Source organism: Nycticebus coucang, chromosome 20 (genome assembly GCF_027406575.1).
Source record: "Nycticebus coucang isolate mNycCou1 chromosome 20, mNycCou1.pri, whole genome shotgun sequence".
Lineage (NCBI taxonomy): Eukaryota > Metazoa > Chordata > Mammalia > Primates > Lorisidae > Nycticebus > Nycticebus coucang.
The window spans coordinates 58,300,254-58,315,758 of NC_069799.1; the positions used below are offsets into that span (position 1 = coordinate 58,300,254).

The 15,505-nt window shown below is 46.1% G+C and overlaps 1 protein-coding gene and 1 pseudogene across 3 annotated transcripts in view; both read left to right on the plus strand.

Moving 5' to 3' along the window:
• FAM107B (family with sequence similarity 107 member B) overlaps positions 1 to 15,505 on the plus strand; it is a 223,697-nt gene that overhangs the window by 176,557 nt on the left and 31,635 nt on the right. The gene's annotated exons all lie outside the window — the stretch shown is intronic.
• Positions 8,138 to 8,228, plus strand: LOC128573260 (uncharacterized; annotated as a pseudogene).

The window sequence follows — 15,505 nt, forward strand, 5'->3', positions numbered from 1 at the left end:
GGCTCACTCACCTCTCAGCCCTCTCACACTGGAGATTTTCAACATGTAAACTTTGGGGGACACCCTCAACCCACAGCCGGCATTTTTGGGGCTTGCCACAGAGCTTCTCTGTCCCCACAGTGCCCTGAGTAAGCAGGACTGGATGACTAGGAGGTGGCTGGTGTCTGCCACGCTTTGGGCTTGATGTGGAGTTGGAATGTACCTTCGGACCAGATGTCAACAAACAGACATCTGTCCACGCCTCTGCAGTTGTAATTTCACACTCTTTGCTTTGATGTTTGATGTGGATTTGACATCTTGTAATAATTTAGTAATAATCTAGAAGGGAGGAAGGAAACCTTTCTGCTCTAGAGAGGATGACTTCTCAGCACAGAGGTCGTACAGGTAATTGGACAGAATTGGGACTGGAACTCAAGTCCCTTCCTCCTCCTGCTTGTGATTTTTTTTTTGTCTGCTGTGCGTAGTATTAAGTCACTGGCCCACTGCCCCTCCTCGCCCCCACCCTCCAGTAGAAAATTCTGAGTCCATTTTATAAGTGAACTACAGTGCCACGGATCACAGCCCTTGGGAGTGCAGTTCTGATTTGTGTTAAAGTCTCCATGCTATAGGTATTGTGGGGGTGTTAGAGCAAGTGTGACAACTCAGCCTTCTGTAGTTGGAAAGTTGGCTCAGGCGCGTTTCCCATGGTCAGGTCATGTGAATGTTGGGATGGGGGTGGTGCCTGTGCAGGGCTGGGGAGATCAGTGCATGTATTTACCTTTAAGTAAAGGAGCTTTTATATATATATATATGCTACATTTTACTTGTGATTCCAGCCTGTCTGGTGGGTCTGGAAGGTCAGTCACTGGCACCAGAGTTGGCTCAGTTTGTTTTTCATTATTTGCTCTTGTTTCTATGCTACGCGAGGTCATTTGGTTGCACACAGTTCCTGCCTGCTGATGTTGCTGGTGTCTTCCTTTGAACTTGAACTGTGACTTTTTTGATTTCCAGAAAGAGCTCTTGCGGGGTGGGGGCGGTGGTGGTTAATTCTTGTTTTGGTGTTTTCTTCACGGCTATAGGGAACTACTGCAGCTGGGGGGGGCGGGGGCAGTCTTCCTGTGATGTTCTTATTTGCCGCCTTGAGTGAGGAGCCTGCAGATTATCTAAAGATAATTCAGTCTTTGCAACCGTTTGTCTCTTGTGTCTTAATAGGTGGTAGGGCTGGGACCATTTCCTGGGCAAACTCTTCTTGCTAAAGAATTATTTTTCACAACCTTAAATGCTCATGATTAAAGCATAAACAAGAAAATATGGATCTGAGCTAAGAATGAACGCTGGGATCTTTCTGTGGGCTGTTGGATAATCTAGTCCTTACTAGAAAATTTGAACATAGACCTTTGAGCTGACAGAACAGCAGGCCTCTATGAGATGGAATAGAGTTATGTGTTGTTACAGTGAGTGCTGTTGGGTGTCATATCTGTGTCAGGAAGAGAGCTTTAGAAGAGGCTTTCTCTTTTGCAGGCATGAGCTGTATGTATATTTTTTTCTTAAGATGTGTTGAAATGCTCAACTGTGTCTGTCAAACTCTGAACAAGTTGCCCTTTGCTTACCTTCTTAAAAAGCCTTTTTATGTTTTGTAACTTATCTTCATTCTTTTATCTGTGCTCTGTTAAGGGTCTGGGATTCCGCGTTTACTTTGACAATATCCCTTCTGGTAAAACGTGATTATCCAATGAAGAATGTGGAACTGATGTATATTTTGGAATATTTTGTGATGGTCTGAATGTTTGTCTTCTCCCTTTCCCCCCAAATTCATACGTTGAAATTCTGACCCTAACAGGATGGTTTTAGGAGATGGAGCCTTTGGGAGGTGGTTAAGTCATGAAAGCAGAAGTCCCATGAATGGGCTTAGTGCCCTGTGACAAGGGACAGGAGAGGGTGGTCTTGCTCTCTCTCTCTGCTCTCTGCTTTCCACCATGTGAGGACACAGTGAGAAGACTGATGTCTGCAAACCAGGGCCCTCGCCAGCCACCAAATCTGCAGGCACCTTGATCTTACAGTGTCCAGATCATGAGAAATAGGGCCGGGCACGGTGCCTCATACCTGCAATCCTATCAACTTTGGAAGGCCGAAGAGGGAGGATTCCTTCGTGTCAGGAATTTTAGACCAGCCTGAACAAGAACAAGACCTTGTTTCTACAAAAAAATGGAAAAATTAGCCAAGCATGGTGGTGGGCGCCTTTAGTCCTAGCTACTCCAGAGGCTGAGACAAGACAGTGGCTTAAGCCCCAGAGTTTGAGGTTGCAGTGAGCTACGATAATGTCAGTTACGATAAGGGCAACGGAGTGAGACCCTGTCTTTAAAAAAAAAAAAAAAAAAAGTCTGAGATGTACAGTGCGATGGTAAAACTTACTCAGTTCTTGAAAATTAAAAAAAAAAAATAGCAGAATTGTGAGAAATAAAATGTTCGTTGTGTAAGCCGCCCAGTCTGTGCAGTGCATTATAGCAGGCGGAGCTGACTGAGGCATACTTTATTTTAGCAAAATAGCACTTGATTCGAAATTGCTGTGCTCGTACAAAGTAGTGGATATAAAAAAAGAAAAGCTAGACAAGCAACCACAGCAACACGGCGCTCTGCTATGGCACAAGTGTAATTTGCTGCTTATTCTTCGGTTGGGGTTATGAGAGCGAGTTTCTTGGTGTAGCCTCTGTTTGAATTTCCAGGCCCTCATCCTATCTCAGGAGGTTTCAATGCTGTCCTTCCGCTCGGTGGCCTTGGCTTGTCCTGCTACTTAACCACACTGTCCTGCTGGGCCCGCGTGGGCGCAAATATCGGGGGAGAATCTAACACTGACCCAGACAAATGGTTCACAAATGCACACATCCCCACATTTTCCTTTTTGGAGGTGAATTTGCAATGTCTTTTCTCCTGAGGAGAAGTATGGGATACTATTATATTAACATAGGGTACTCATCTACCTCGTCCATGTTCGTGATGAATGCATAGTCAATAGAATTTTCAGGGCCGGGTGTAGTACTCAGGCCTGTAATTCCAGCACTCTGGGAGGCCAAGGCAGGTAGATTGCCTGAGCTCAGAAGTTCGAAACCAGCCTGAGCAAGAGTGAGACCCTATTTGTACTACAAATAGAAAAATTAGACAAGATGTTGTGGCAGGTGCCCGTAGCCCCAGCTTCTCAGGAGGCTGAGGTAAGAGGATCTCTTGAACCCCAAGAGTTTGAGGTTGCTGTGAGCTGTGATGCCAGAGCACTCTACTGAGGGTGACAAAGTAAAACTCTGTCTCAAAAAAATAAATAATAGAATTTTCAATAGGAGCGATGAATGCCATCCTGAGTAATGTGGGGTAAACATCCTTTGAAGTATTCTCTTTTTGTAGTTGATGGGCGTGATTTCTGTGTGTCTAAGTATTGGTGACTATAGAAAGCGGACTTCGTGGGTGTTTCTGCACTCTGGGTCTGAGGAGCCTCGGGGCCTGCTCAGCACTGAGGCTGGGGAAAGTGGCTGACTCTGCCCACCTCACGGTATGCCCCAGAGCCCCTGTTCTCGTTTGGGGGAGCACAGTCTTGCACTGATGGGGAAGCAGGGGAGAGAGAGAGAACTTGAGAGTGTGAGAGAGGAGGCAGAGGGCCCTTGGTGTCCCCACCAGGTCTCCAGTATGATGTCCTGTGTGCCAACTGTTAGGGCCCTGCACCTCAGGCCTGGCCTAACCCCTTCTTTCCATCCTCTTCCAAACTTGAGAGGAAGGTTAGACTGAAGTACTTGAGTTGTTGGATATTTTTTTTTGTATATGTTTTTTTCTAAATAATGCAAAAAAGTTCCTGCTGGGGCCGGGCATGGTGGCTCACATCTGTAATCCTAGCACTCTGGGAGGCCGAGGCGGGTGGATTGCCCTGAGCTCAGAGGTTGAGACCAGCCTGAGCCATAGTGAGACCCAGTCTCTATAAAAAAAAAAAAAAAAAAAATAGCCAGGGGCTGTGGTGGGCACCTGTAGTCCCAGCTACTTAGGAGGCTGAGTGAAGAGAATTGCCTGAGCCCAAGAGTTGGAGGTTGCTGTGAGCTATGATGTCATGGCACTCTACCAAGAGCCACAAAGTGAGACACTGTCTCAATTAAAAAAATAAGTTCCGGCTGTATGTTTTATTGTTGAGTCTGTGTGGCCTCTGCAGGACTTAAATCACCAGGTGGTTTAATATTTACATAACACATGTGTGCATGTGTACGCATGGACTTGTGTGCACACACACAGACACACACCCGGCAAACACAACTCATCCACAGCACGGCACACACCGTCCCTCTCCTTCCCTGAGGATGTGATGACGTGAATCTCTTTCCTTTTGGTTTCCATTGTCAAGAAATACTTTTTACTGTGTATTTCTGTGTTGATTACTGGCAGATCCACAAGGATGTTCTGGATCTGGTTAATCAACACACATCATTAGCCAGACAGCAGGGACTTAAAGGGACTTTGGCAAAGATTTGAACGAATATCAGAGCGAGGCTGATGATTTGTGAAGCAGACACTGAGTTGCAAGAGGAAAGGACTTTTAGACAAGGACCAAAAGGAACCCCATTCTGGAGCTCAGAAAATTCTGGACTTTTTCCTTTCAGGATGAATTACAGTATATCTTTATGCCAAAGAGCAGGCCAGCGTGTTAAGACGCACCTGCGCCTTACGTCCCACAGACTCTGTTGGCCATCAGCTCCCTGCTGATGGTCTGGAGGTTTCGGAGCATGTGGGCTTTGGCTCCTTCCCGTACCCTGTGTACTTCCCTCATCCCCTCCAGGTCCTGGGACTTTGATCCCCCTCGGACTCCCCCCACTCCCCTCCCGTCTAGATTTTCCACCTTGCACTCTGCTCCTCCTCTCTGGTCAGCCTGCTCTGTACCTGGGCTCCCTCCTCCCAGTCCCGGGTGCTGTGCAGCGTGGAGGTGGGAGCTGGGGATCCTGCCCTCCTGGGCACATTCGGATTCTGACTTTTCTCCTCTCTGGCGCTTGGAGGCTCATTTCAGTCACAGCCTGTCTTTGCCCTTCAGGGCTGTCATTCACCGACTGGATGGATCTTCTGCTGCAGGCACCAGTGTTTCCTTGAACTCACGGTGACTCCAGCAGCAGTTAGAGCTGGGTGCCGGCTTAGCCTGGGACTGGAATGGCCACTTGAGCTTTCCGTGACAGGGACGTTCAATCCTGGGATTGAGGAATTTCCTGGGATATGGGAATGGATCACCTGAAAGTCTTCAGGGGTCCTCAAACTATGGCCCGTGGGCCACATGCAGCCGTGTGATTGTGTTTGTTCTCGTTTTGTTTTTTTACTTCAAAATAAGATATGCGCAGTGTGCATAGCAATTTGTTCACAGTTTTTTATTTTAAACTATAGTCCGGCCCTCCAGTGGTCGGAGGGACAGTGAACCGGCCCCCTGTTTAAAAAGTTTGAGGATCCCTGTTAGATCCCTGTTACTACCAGGACCTGCTTCTGAGCAGAAATTCAGAGATCCCACTCCCTGGCCAGAACGTTGTGTCTTCCGTTCATCTGCCGGGTTATCTCAGGGCACATCAGGTTCTTCCCCTTCTGGGTCCATTTCCAACCCTTTGCTCCTGCCTGAGCCTGTCCCTGCTCTTTGAGTCCCAGCATTTCTGCTCTGTGCTTGTCTGCCCCTGAACCTCCTTCTGTCTGGTGTCTTGGAGGACTGGGTGACCCCCATGCTGCCTGGACTTCTAGGTGGTGCCAGAGAAAGAGACACTCCTGCCTCCATAAGGCCCTGATCCCCTCACTGGGGCCTCAGCGCCACCTGGAAATGAACCGTTTTCCTCATCAGCCCTCTGCATCTCTGTGATGACTTTTCCAACCTTCCCCACGTTTCCGAAATTTCCCGTTTCGTGCTCGGCCCCATCCCTCCCTTTGATCTCTCCTTCTCCGCACATGTCTTTCTGCTGCTAATAGGACGGTCCCGGGAAGGCCGCTCTCTAATCTCCCCGCTGCCCTGTGCAGACCCGCCTGCTCCTGGCCTGCCCTCCTCGTGTTTTTACGTACAAGAAGGAGGAAACCTTCTCGCTTTCTACAAGTCAGTTTCTCCTCTGCTGTCCTCACCTACCTGCTATCCTAAGCCCCGTCCTGGTGTTTCCTTCTCGGGAGCATTCAGGAATGCTCAGGTCTGTAGCCTCTTAAGACAAAAATAAAACAGAACAGTGAACCCAAACCTTCCCTGTACCCTGTTCTTTTCATTGCCACTTTCTCTGTCCTTCCGTTGATTAAACTTCCAGGAAATAACCTTCTGGCTCATACTTGGTATCTGTGCCTGCATAGCATATGATCATAAACTTGGTAGCTTAAGTGGCACACATTAGTATCTCAGTTTCTGTGTGTTGGAAGTCCAGACACAGCATAGTGGGGTTCTGTGCTTTGGAGGCCCCCCAGCCTGCAGCCCAGGTGTGCTCCAGGGCTGTGGTCTCATCAGAGGCTCAACTTGCGCTTCCAAGTTCATGGGAGTGATTGGCAGAATTCATTTCCTCACCCTGGCGGGACCTGGGTCTCCTGCAGCCCCCTGCCACATAGCTTCTTATCTCCTCACAGCTGGCAAGGCAGGAGAGGGACTCCAGCACGGCGTCATCCCAGGAATGACATCCATCACCGTCTCCATATGCAGTTATTAGAAGCAGGTGACAGGTGAACAACAGGCAAAAAGGAGCTTGGGCCACCTTCAAGTCTGTCTGCCACCTACGTGTTTGCTCATCCCCCATTCACTCTTCAGACCCCTCTGTTCTGCTTTTGTACCTCTACCACTTTACTGAAGCTGATACCAGAGAGGCCGCATCGGCTACATCATTGGCAAGGCCCAGTGCAAAGGGAAAATATGGGCTCTTTGTTCAAAAATTAAGAAATTTCGAGATGGGGATAGCAAAGCTATGAACCAGGTGCGGGGCCACCTGAGCCCAGAGGCTTCGAAGGTCCTGCTCCCATGAAGTCACCACCCTGTAGCGCTTCTGCTGCACTCCTGCGAGACCTCTCAGCCGCGTTTGCTCCTGGGACTTCTTCCTTTCTGGAACATTCTGCTCTGAGCTTCACAGAGGCACAGACGCTCTGCTCTCCTGGGTCTTCTCCCTCTTGACAGCCCCCTTTAGTCCCCTTTTCGGGCTCTTCCTCTCCCTGCCTCTTTATGTGTGGGTGATTTGGGAGCACCTGTATCAAGCTGCTGACTCACAGCAGCTGTGTCAGTAGCTCCATTTGCTTGTGGGGTTTTGGCTTCCACATCTATGGATCCAGCCTGTACCTGACTCCTGAGCTCCAGCACCAATGTCAGCCGTTTCCCTTGTATGTTCCCTTGCATGGTCATCGGAATATAAAATGCACCAAACTCAATTCTGCCAGCCTCGCCCGGCTCTGTACACAGGGCACTTGGATTTCTACCTGTGTGCCCCTCTAGCTCTTGAACCGGCACATCTGGCTTGGGCTCGGGGTCTGTGCCTCCTAAGGGTGACTGTGTTTCATCAGGATGGTCTTCGGGACTTCTGTGGTTTGTTCTCATGGCAACCGGGTTTCCTCTGTTAAAACCTGGCACACTCCATAGCTACTCATTTGTTAAACATCTGCTTCCCTCATTGGAATATAAGTTGATACCAGGAGAACATCATATGTGGATAAGTGCGTTGCAGGTAGCATCATCTAAATTACCCTATTCTTGCTCCAGCTGTATTTGGATAATATTTGTATTTGATCTTCTTTAAGCAGTAAGTATTGAGGTGGTTGTGGTTAGAGATCTACATCTCTAATTCTCAGGGGCCCTGTTTCCCCATGAGCCTGCGAGTTCTGCTTTGAAAAAGCATTTGGACATAAAATATTGAAATATATTAAATATTTGGAAGCTTGATCATTCAGAGACTAAATGTGGGCCAGAAGAGGAAGAATTCTACCCAAGGAAGATGCTACTAAGAAGCACGGGCTTGGAGCAGCCTCATTTTAAGCAGCTGTCAGCAACAAGCAAACAAAACAGTAAATGGATTTATTCAACTATAACTTACTCAGACTTCTGATCTCAGGACTCCTGTAAGTCCTCTACCAAGGTCTCAGGACCGCAGTAAAAACTATGTGAGGATCCTAAAGAACTTTTATTGAAGTTATGCCCATTGATGTTTACTATAATAGAATTGCTTTTCGGCCTTTTGGCTAAGATCAAGTGCTGTATCAGTTCTGATCAGTTTACTGTATTAAATTAATTAGAAATTAGAAGAACCACTAAAAAATAACATATGTAACAATAAACTCGTTACACGTGAACAGAAAGATCATTTGTAATGAAAAACAACCTTTCTAAAACATAAAAAGGTATGAGACAGATGTTTTGTCATTATTTTATTGTGCACATCTCTTTAATAATTTTTTTAAAGGAAAACTATTTTCCAAGCTAAAAAAAAAAAAAAATTCTTAGAAGAGTGGCATTGTTTTTCATTTTCTCTGTTTCATAACCGGCTTTAACAGAACATAGCTGAGTCCTCTATCTGCTTCTGTGATCAATCTGTTGTATGCTTGTTCTGGTCACAGTATATGCGGAAAATCCAGCCTCACACAGAGACATGTTTGGCAAAGGTAAGGGGATTGAAATCACTTTTTCAGATAAATGTGGATATTTTTCGTTGATAACACATCCAAACTTAACAAGTGGCAGTGTCTTAAAAGCTAGCGACAGGGTGGATTCCGAAAGTATAACAATGTGATGTCACTTTGGTACATTAAAATTTCTGGGTTTGTCTTACATTTTAATTAGTGCCATAGAGGAATAGTTATATGTATTATAATGATATAATAGTTATAATATATTAGTTATAATATGTCCATATAATGGCATATTTTGCAACCATATTGAAAAAGTATTTTTATCACAGATGAAATGCTGTTACAAAGGTAATAAATTATCCATTATGATCCAAGCTTTGCTAAAAGATGAAAAGAGGTGTGTGTTTTTATTCATTGAAAGGAGTTAATATCAAATATGGGTATGTTTAATGATACATTCATGTGTGATTTTATTTTCTTTATCCTTTTCTGTATTTTCAAAATTGTGTATGATCAGCAGGACATGGCTTTTAAAATCAGAGGAGAAAATAGGTAGTTTTTTTTTTTTAAAGAGAGAAATAAGTAATATCTATTAAACTGTTACTCTTATCCATAGTTTGTCTTGTAATTGTAAAACACCAGTATTTCCAACTGATGTGATAAAAAAGATCTGTTTCACCCAAGTTTTTATCTGTTTGCTGGACTAATGTAATCTTTCTGTAAGTGTTTTATACTGCCCAGTCTTTCTTCTTTTGATAGCAATTCATGGATTTAGTAGAGAAACTTTTACAGTTATTCAAGAAAAGTTGACCTTTCCCATCTAGCAGAGACATCATTTGCTTTATCTCATTTCTGTCATAGCTCAGCCAAGCACTATTTCAAGTAAAAGGCAAAAAGATACCTTGTGTTATTAGAGGAACAACCTGGAAATTAGCATGTGGTCCACTTTGGAGCCGAGGCATCTGAGTTGTTTGCCAGGGTGTGAGCATTGCATATTTCTCTTTGTCCGTTTTATGGCTGGAAGTTGAAGTGGCTTCCGAACTGCCAAGGGCAGCTCCCATCTGGGGATGAGTTCCCTGCTTCCCCCTGGGTTTAGGGGGATGCTTGCCAGCTATTAAGGTGGCTGACGTGGTACTGACATAAAGGTCACACTTCAGGCTTTGTCCTCTGTCTGAATCCAAATTCAGTGATGGTCTGTTTTCTGGAAAATAGAGCATTTTATTATGTTTGGATTTCTTTGTTCTACGTTTCTCATGATATAATCAAGGGATTATTAAGATGTCTGCAGAAGCTACAGAGCATTCCCAAAGCAGAAAATGAGCAAGCAGCTTTGTACCTACCCTGACGCCAAAGCCGAGGCCGTTATCACTCTGGTGTTTCCGATCATGTGCGTCCTTCACGGTTTTAGTTCAAGTGGCTTTAGTTAAGGTGTTGGAGACTCTCAGGGTTTGGAATCTCTCCCAAGATTGTTCACAAAGGCTCCTCTCCCTTCACAGTGTAAACCCTGATGAAAAACTACTTCATTGCGTATTTTAGTACTGCTTTGCATTCAAAGATCATTCTGTCCCCTGCTTAAAACAATTGAGGATAGTCTCCTTGAGGGCCTCCGTCATGGTTAACAAGTCATTACCTTTGGAAATATTCAAATCTGATTTCTGTCACATTTTGTGTGTTAAACATTTTGGAAGGTAGAAAATTCCCTCCCAAGTATTTATTGTTGAAACCTCTATTTATGCTGAATTATGTCTTGGGTCTGTCAGTGTCTTACCCATCAGAAGGGGGCTGGGATGGATTTGCAGATTCTACGTAAGGAATGAGGAGCATTATTCTTAGTGTATTTCCATACCCACACCCCCAGGGGCTGGTTAGCCTCGCATTCCTGGGCTGTTGTGAATGAAATCTGGACTCCCTGCCGTAATCTGGTTCCTGACGCATCACCGATCTTCTTCCCCGGCCACCGTCTTGACCCGCCTCCTTGCTCTTCCCAACGTGGCCCACGCCTCTGTGTTCGCAGCTCCCTCTGCCCAAAGCTCTTTCCCTCTGTGGCCCTGGCTGTCTTCCTCAGCTGCCTCACATCTCTGCTCTGTGCTCACCCAGGTCTTCTCTAAATATCCAAAATAGTACAGCTTTGCCGATCCCTTTCCTCTGCTGTATTTTCCCGCTGTAGCACTGATCACTGCCTGATGTTACATTTAAGTTTCTTTGCTGTCTTCCTGCCCCCTGCACACAGGCTTCACAAGGGCAGCCGCTGGGTTTACCTTGCTGCCACGCCCGTAGTGTTTGGAACAGTGCCTGGCACGGAACAGACATCCACTAAATAGTTGATGAATTAATGAAAGGATGACTTCACCAGACTCACTCTCCTGGGTGACTGTAACCACGATGGCATTTTTTTTTGGGGTGCTAAACCTCCTACAAGTGGATGGCTTCTGTTGTAGCTTGGGTGGTGCCACACACTGTGCCTGATGCATAGTTGGGAGTCACATGTTTAGGGAACAGAATGGTAATTGGATGGCCAAATCACTGGCTGTTGATGCTGGTCTCTGTCACTGGCTCCCAAGACAGAAATTTGCTTTTAAGGTGAAGACATTGGGGGCATAGAAACCCCAAGGTGGGCTAGTTGGCAAGAAGCACATTTGTATTTCTAATTTGTAAACACTGGGACTCTGGCGCACCTTTGACAATAGAATGGGAACTAGCACACACAAACCTTGATTAGGAGCCGTGGAGAATGTCGGTGTATCAGACATTGATCAGAGGTTCAATCAGAGTTTTGTTGCTAGGTTTGTGTTTCTTTTGATTCATGTGCCTAAAAGCGTTCCCCTCCTGCCTGTGTCACTGAGGGACACGTCATGGGTGAACCACGCCTGGTTTCAGAGCCCTGCCTTACTGCTCACTTCAGCTCTTTACCCTTAACTTCCTGCACTTAAACTGGTGAGTCCTCCCGGAGTTAGCCAGGTGGTTTCTCCCTGGTTTCTTCCGCCTAGCGGCCACTGGTGCCCTGTCGTGTGTCCTGCCGGGTTTTGGCCGTGTTTGCAGACTTGCTCTGCTGGCGCTCTCACGCTCAGACTGCTGTGTTCACTCCCAAGTCAGTGTGGGACTCTAATGCTCATAGCTTGTGTATCTTGGCTAGTTTTTACAACAAGACCAAACAAATGCTCTTAAAAGTGATCTTGGAGTTCTTCTTGTATATCTTCATATTCCCTAAGTCTGTGATGGGCATTTGTTCCAAATGGAAAAAAAAATAAAAAGGAAGAAAAAGAAGAAATAAGAGCCCCAGAATGCAGATGGGGTAAACTCGTGGCCTTGGAACACTCTGGTTATCCAGACTGAGCATGTGGAGCAGGTTAGGGGCGTGCAGCGAATGCCGTTTGTCCTGATCAAGCCTCGGAAAAAAGCATGGTGTCCTGTAGTGGCTGTTGAGCCAGTTGTGATGAGATTGGGCGGGCAGGGTTTGTGCGTCCATTAATCTGGAGATCATTTGAAAAATTAAAGAATTGGAAGGAGGATGTGGAGGCTTAAGCTAGTATAATTCTCTCCACATGTAGAGAAGGCTCTTGCAAATTCATTCAACATAACACTACACAGCAAAACAAAAACATCCTCCCAGAATTGAGTGAAAAACCACCGGCCTCATAGGACTTAAGTTCCATAAGAAGACTGTGTTGAATTTCTTAGGGACCCTTTTAAATCTTGTTTTTTTTTTTTCCTTTGTAAACAGTAAGATTTAAATCTCCCTGGTATAGTTTTCCACTAGAATGGGGGCAGGTCTGCCAGGACTGTTTTCTGCCGTGTCCCTGGTATGTAGATACGTGAAGGTCGGATGCGTGAATGCATGGCTGGCTCCCTGGCGTGGTCCTGGAGACGGGGAGAGGAGATGGATGGACCAGATGGCTCTGGCGGTTCTCTCCTGACATAGTTCTGCTGTGGCACAGACTGGGTTGTAGTTGTGGCTGATCAGGGTCGATTCTCCTTCACTGCCCTGGACTGGAGCTAGACACTTGTTTTGTTTAAGGTCCACAGATGATTCTCATGTGTGTACCAGTGTACCAGCCAGACAGCATTGGAAGGAAAATGGAGGTCAGCTTAAGCCAATTGGTTCACATGTGAAGAAATCAGCATGGCGCCTTTGGCGATGGACCCTCACAATTCAGTAGTTGAAAGTGTTTTCCGCCTGTGTTTTCTTCTGCTAGTTTGGACTCCCCTGCATACTGAATACTTGGAAGCTAATTGGGCACATTTTTATTATGCCTTGCAGAATGTATTATTGGGATATTGGTGCATTTTTAAAAACCCAGCCACAACTACAGGTGGTTTCCGGCTGTACACACTAAATCTAGCAAGTCCCTTGTCCCAGTTCTATACTTGACCTCTAGTTTTTCATTTTCTTTATTGTCACCAGAAGGAGAATCAGGAGCACCCTAGACTTTTGATTTCAGAAATGCAGGAAGCCCCACAGCTAGAAAAACCAGGAGTGGGTGAGTGGTGGCCAGTTGGCCGCTGTTTAACACTTTCCTGGACACTTGTGGAGGTTTCCATCCAGTTTTGGGTGCTTCTCTGGCTGTGTAGTAACGCAGATCCTATTTTGTGATACGAACAAGTTAACCTTTTAAAAGTTCTGCATTTTAGCATCTCTAGGAAGGTCAGGAAGTTATTTCCCTCTTATACCTCAAGGCGAAATAGTTTAAGTGACTCATTTCTTTTCTGACTTCTAGAAACTGGAGAGAACAAACAGAAGTTTTAGAAGTGTGTGTGTGTGTGTGTGTGTGTGTGTATGTGTGTATATGCATGTCCAGGTAGGAAGGCATGAGTTCCAAAGCTGGTGCATTTAGGGGGGGAAGAGGTGCACACATCCAATGGAGTGTGGGGATCTACACAACTAGTAGTTGAGGAACTGGGGGGCTGAGTTTGGGCATTAGGAAGGGATTAACTGGACTCAGGGAGAGGGGGATCAAAGGTGCATTAGTTATATGCTGCAAACCTTTTAGCAATGGTTTGCCTGGCTCCACAGCAGAAGGAGACAAGGCTACCTCATCTCTGCTTCATCCTGGCCTGTAGGCCCCATTAGCAAGGGACAAAATAGTGTGGCCCCACCTCTGCCTGGCTGTGGGCTGTCTGGCCCTTCTTGCTACATAACCTTGGGCAAGTTGCAAATCTCTCATAGACCACTGTGGAGGTAAAATGAGAAGAAATACAAGTGTTTACAACAGTGTTTGGAACGTAGTAAGGACTCAAACGTTAGCCCATAGGAGCAGTAGTATTTCTGTGGATTATCTGGGGACCAAATGATCATTGCTAATATAGTTTGTATTACCAATTTCAAATGATTGAATGAACAACCCCATTTTAATCAAGAGATTGCTATAGAGAACCGCCTCAACCAGTATGTATAATCAGGGAGAAATAGATTAGAAATTAATTTTGCTTGAGAGCAGTGAACTGTTTTTGTACCATGACCAGTTTTGTACAAATAAAAATGTTCACGGACTGCATCTATTTTCCATGTAAAATTTATTGAGACTGTCTCAACACCTTTAACAAATGATAACTGAACATTTAGTATCCTCAACACCCTGGAGATAAAGTGATGCATAAAACAGAAACGTCCCTGGCCCTTGTGTAGCTAAATATCTAGAGGGGAGATGATCAAATAACATGCAGTTATACAGTGATAAATTAAACAATTGTAGATGTTGCGAGGTAGGCAGAAAGCTTGGTACCATGATTGACAGTGAAGGGATCCATGTCAGACTGGCATTGGGGAAATTGACATTTGAGTAGAAATGGAAAGGGGTGAGGATGTCTCAGTAGTCTGGAGAGTTTGGGGTGGGGGCTGCCTTGGGAGGAGCATACTCCTGGTGGGGGCATCGCCTGCCCCGAGACCCTCAGCCAAGCAGGAGTTGGGTGTGTTGCAGGGATGAAGGACGGATGGTGTGGAGGTGCAGGGAGCAAGGTGGGACAGAGACTGGCGTGGGTGTGAGAAGCAGGCCCAGGTCAGATAAGGAGTGGGGGCCGGATGCTGCCAGGGCTCTGGAGAAGCTGTTGATGTCCCTGACCCTCCCACAGCAAGAAAGACAATTCTTAATGCACCTTTCCTGTTGGGTGTTTTTCTATTCACTAGTGAAAACATGGGTACGACTTGCGTGTGCGTCATGGAACTGTTGGTATCTGTGTGTGTGTGTGTGTGTGTGTGAGTAGTGGCAGTGGCGAGGTGGCCTTCTAAATTCTTCCTTGTAGTTCCATCGCAGCCTGAGTTGTGAAGGCAGGCGTGGCCTGTGGCCCAGGGGGCATCGTGCAGATCCCACGTGAGGGGCAGTGGCGTGGAGCACACAGTAGGCCGCCAGTCAGGTCTGGAAGTTACATACAGCTTTGTTTTGTTCAGAGCAGACTGTGTGCGCATCAGGTCCCGGTTGTGACAGATGTAAATATTATAACCCTGGCCCATGTCTGGCACACCGAGTGCTGACGGGTATATTTGCTTTGCAACCACAGGATCCCGGCCAGGGCCTGAATAATCCAGAAACTCTGAGATCAGCACTTCTAGATCTGTGCGTTTGGGAAGAGTTACCGTGGGTGCCTTTATCAGTTGTAAATTTCTACCATCAAATTGCTAGCCTTCAACTCTGCTGGTTCTAAAGACACAAAGGACTAGGGCTCTTTGGAAAGTTGTTTTAATACTTGTTAGTCCCATGACTTTGTCTGTTGAGTACTGAGAAAGAACTGTGCTGCTCTGTCACTGAGCTTGCCTTCTCTTTGTGCTTGCTCGCTTCCAAGTCCTGACTGGGCGTTGCAGCCAGGGGCTTTAATGTGGCTTCCTGCGGGTCACTGATCTCTTAGGGGTCACCCTGTTATTTTGTATTATGTTAATAGCTGCAGACTGGTAAAAATACAGGTTTCTCAAGTTTCCTCTTTGGAGAATGCGTGGGTTTGTGAGGCCTGTCCCATGTGGCCTGATTGCACT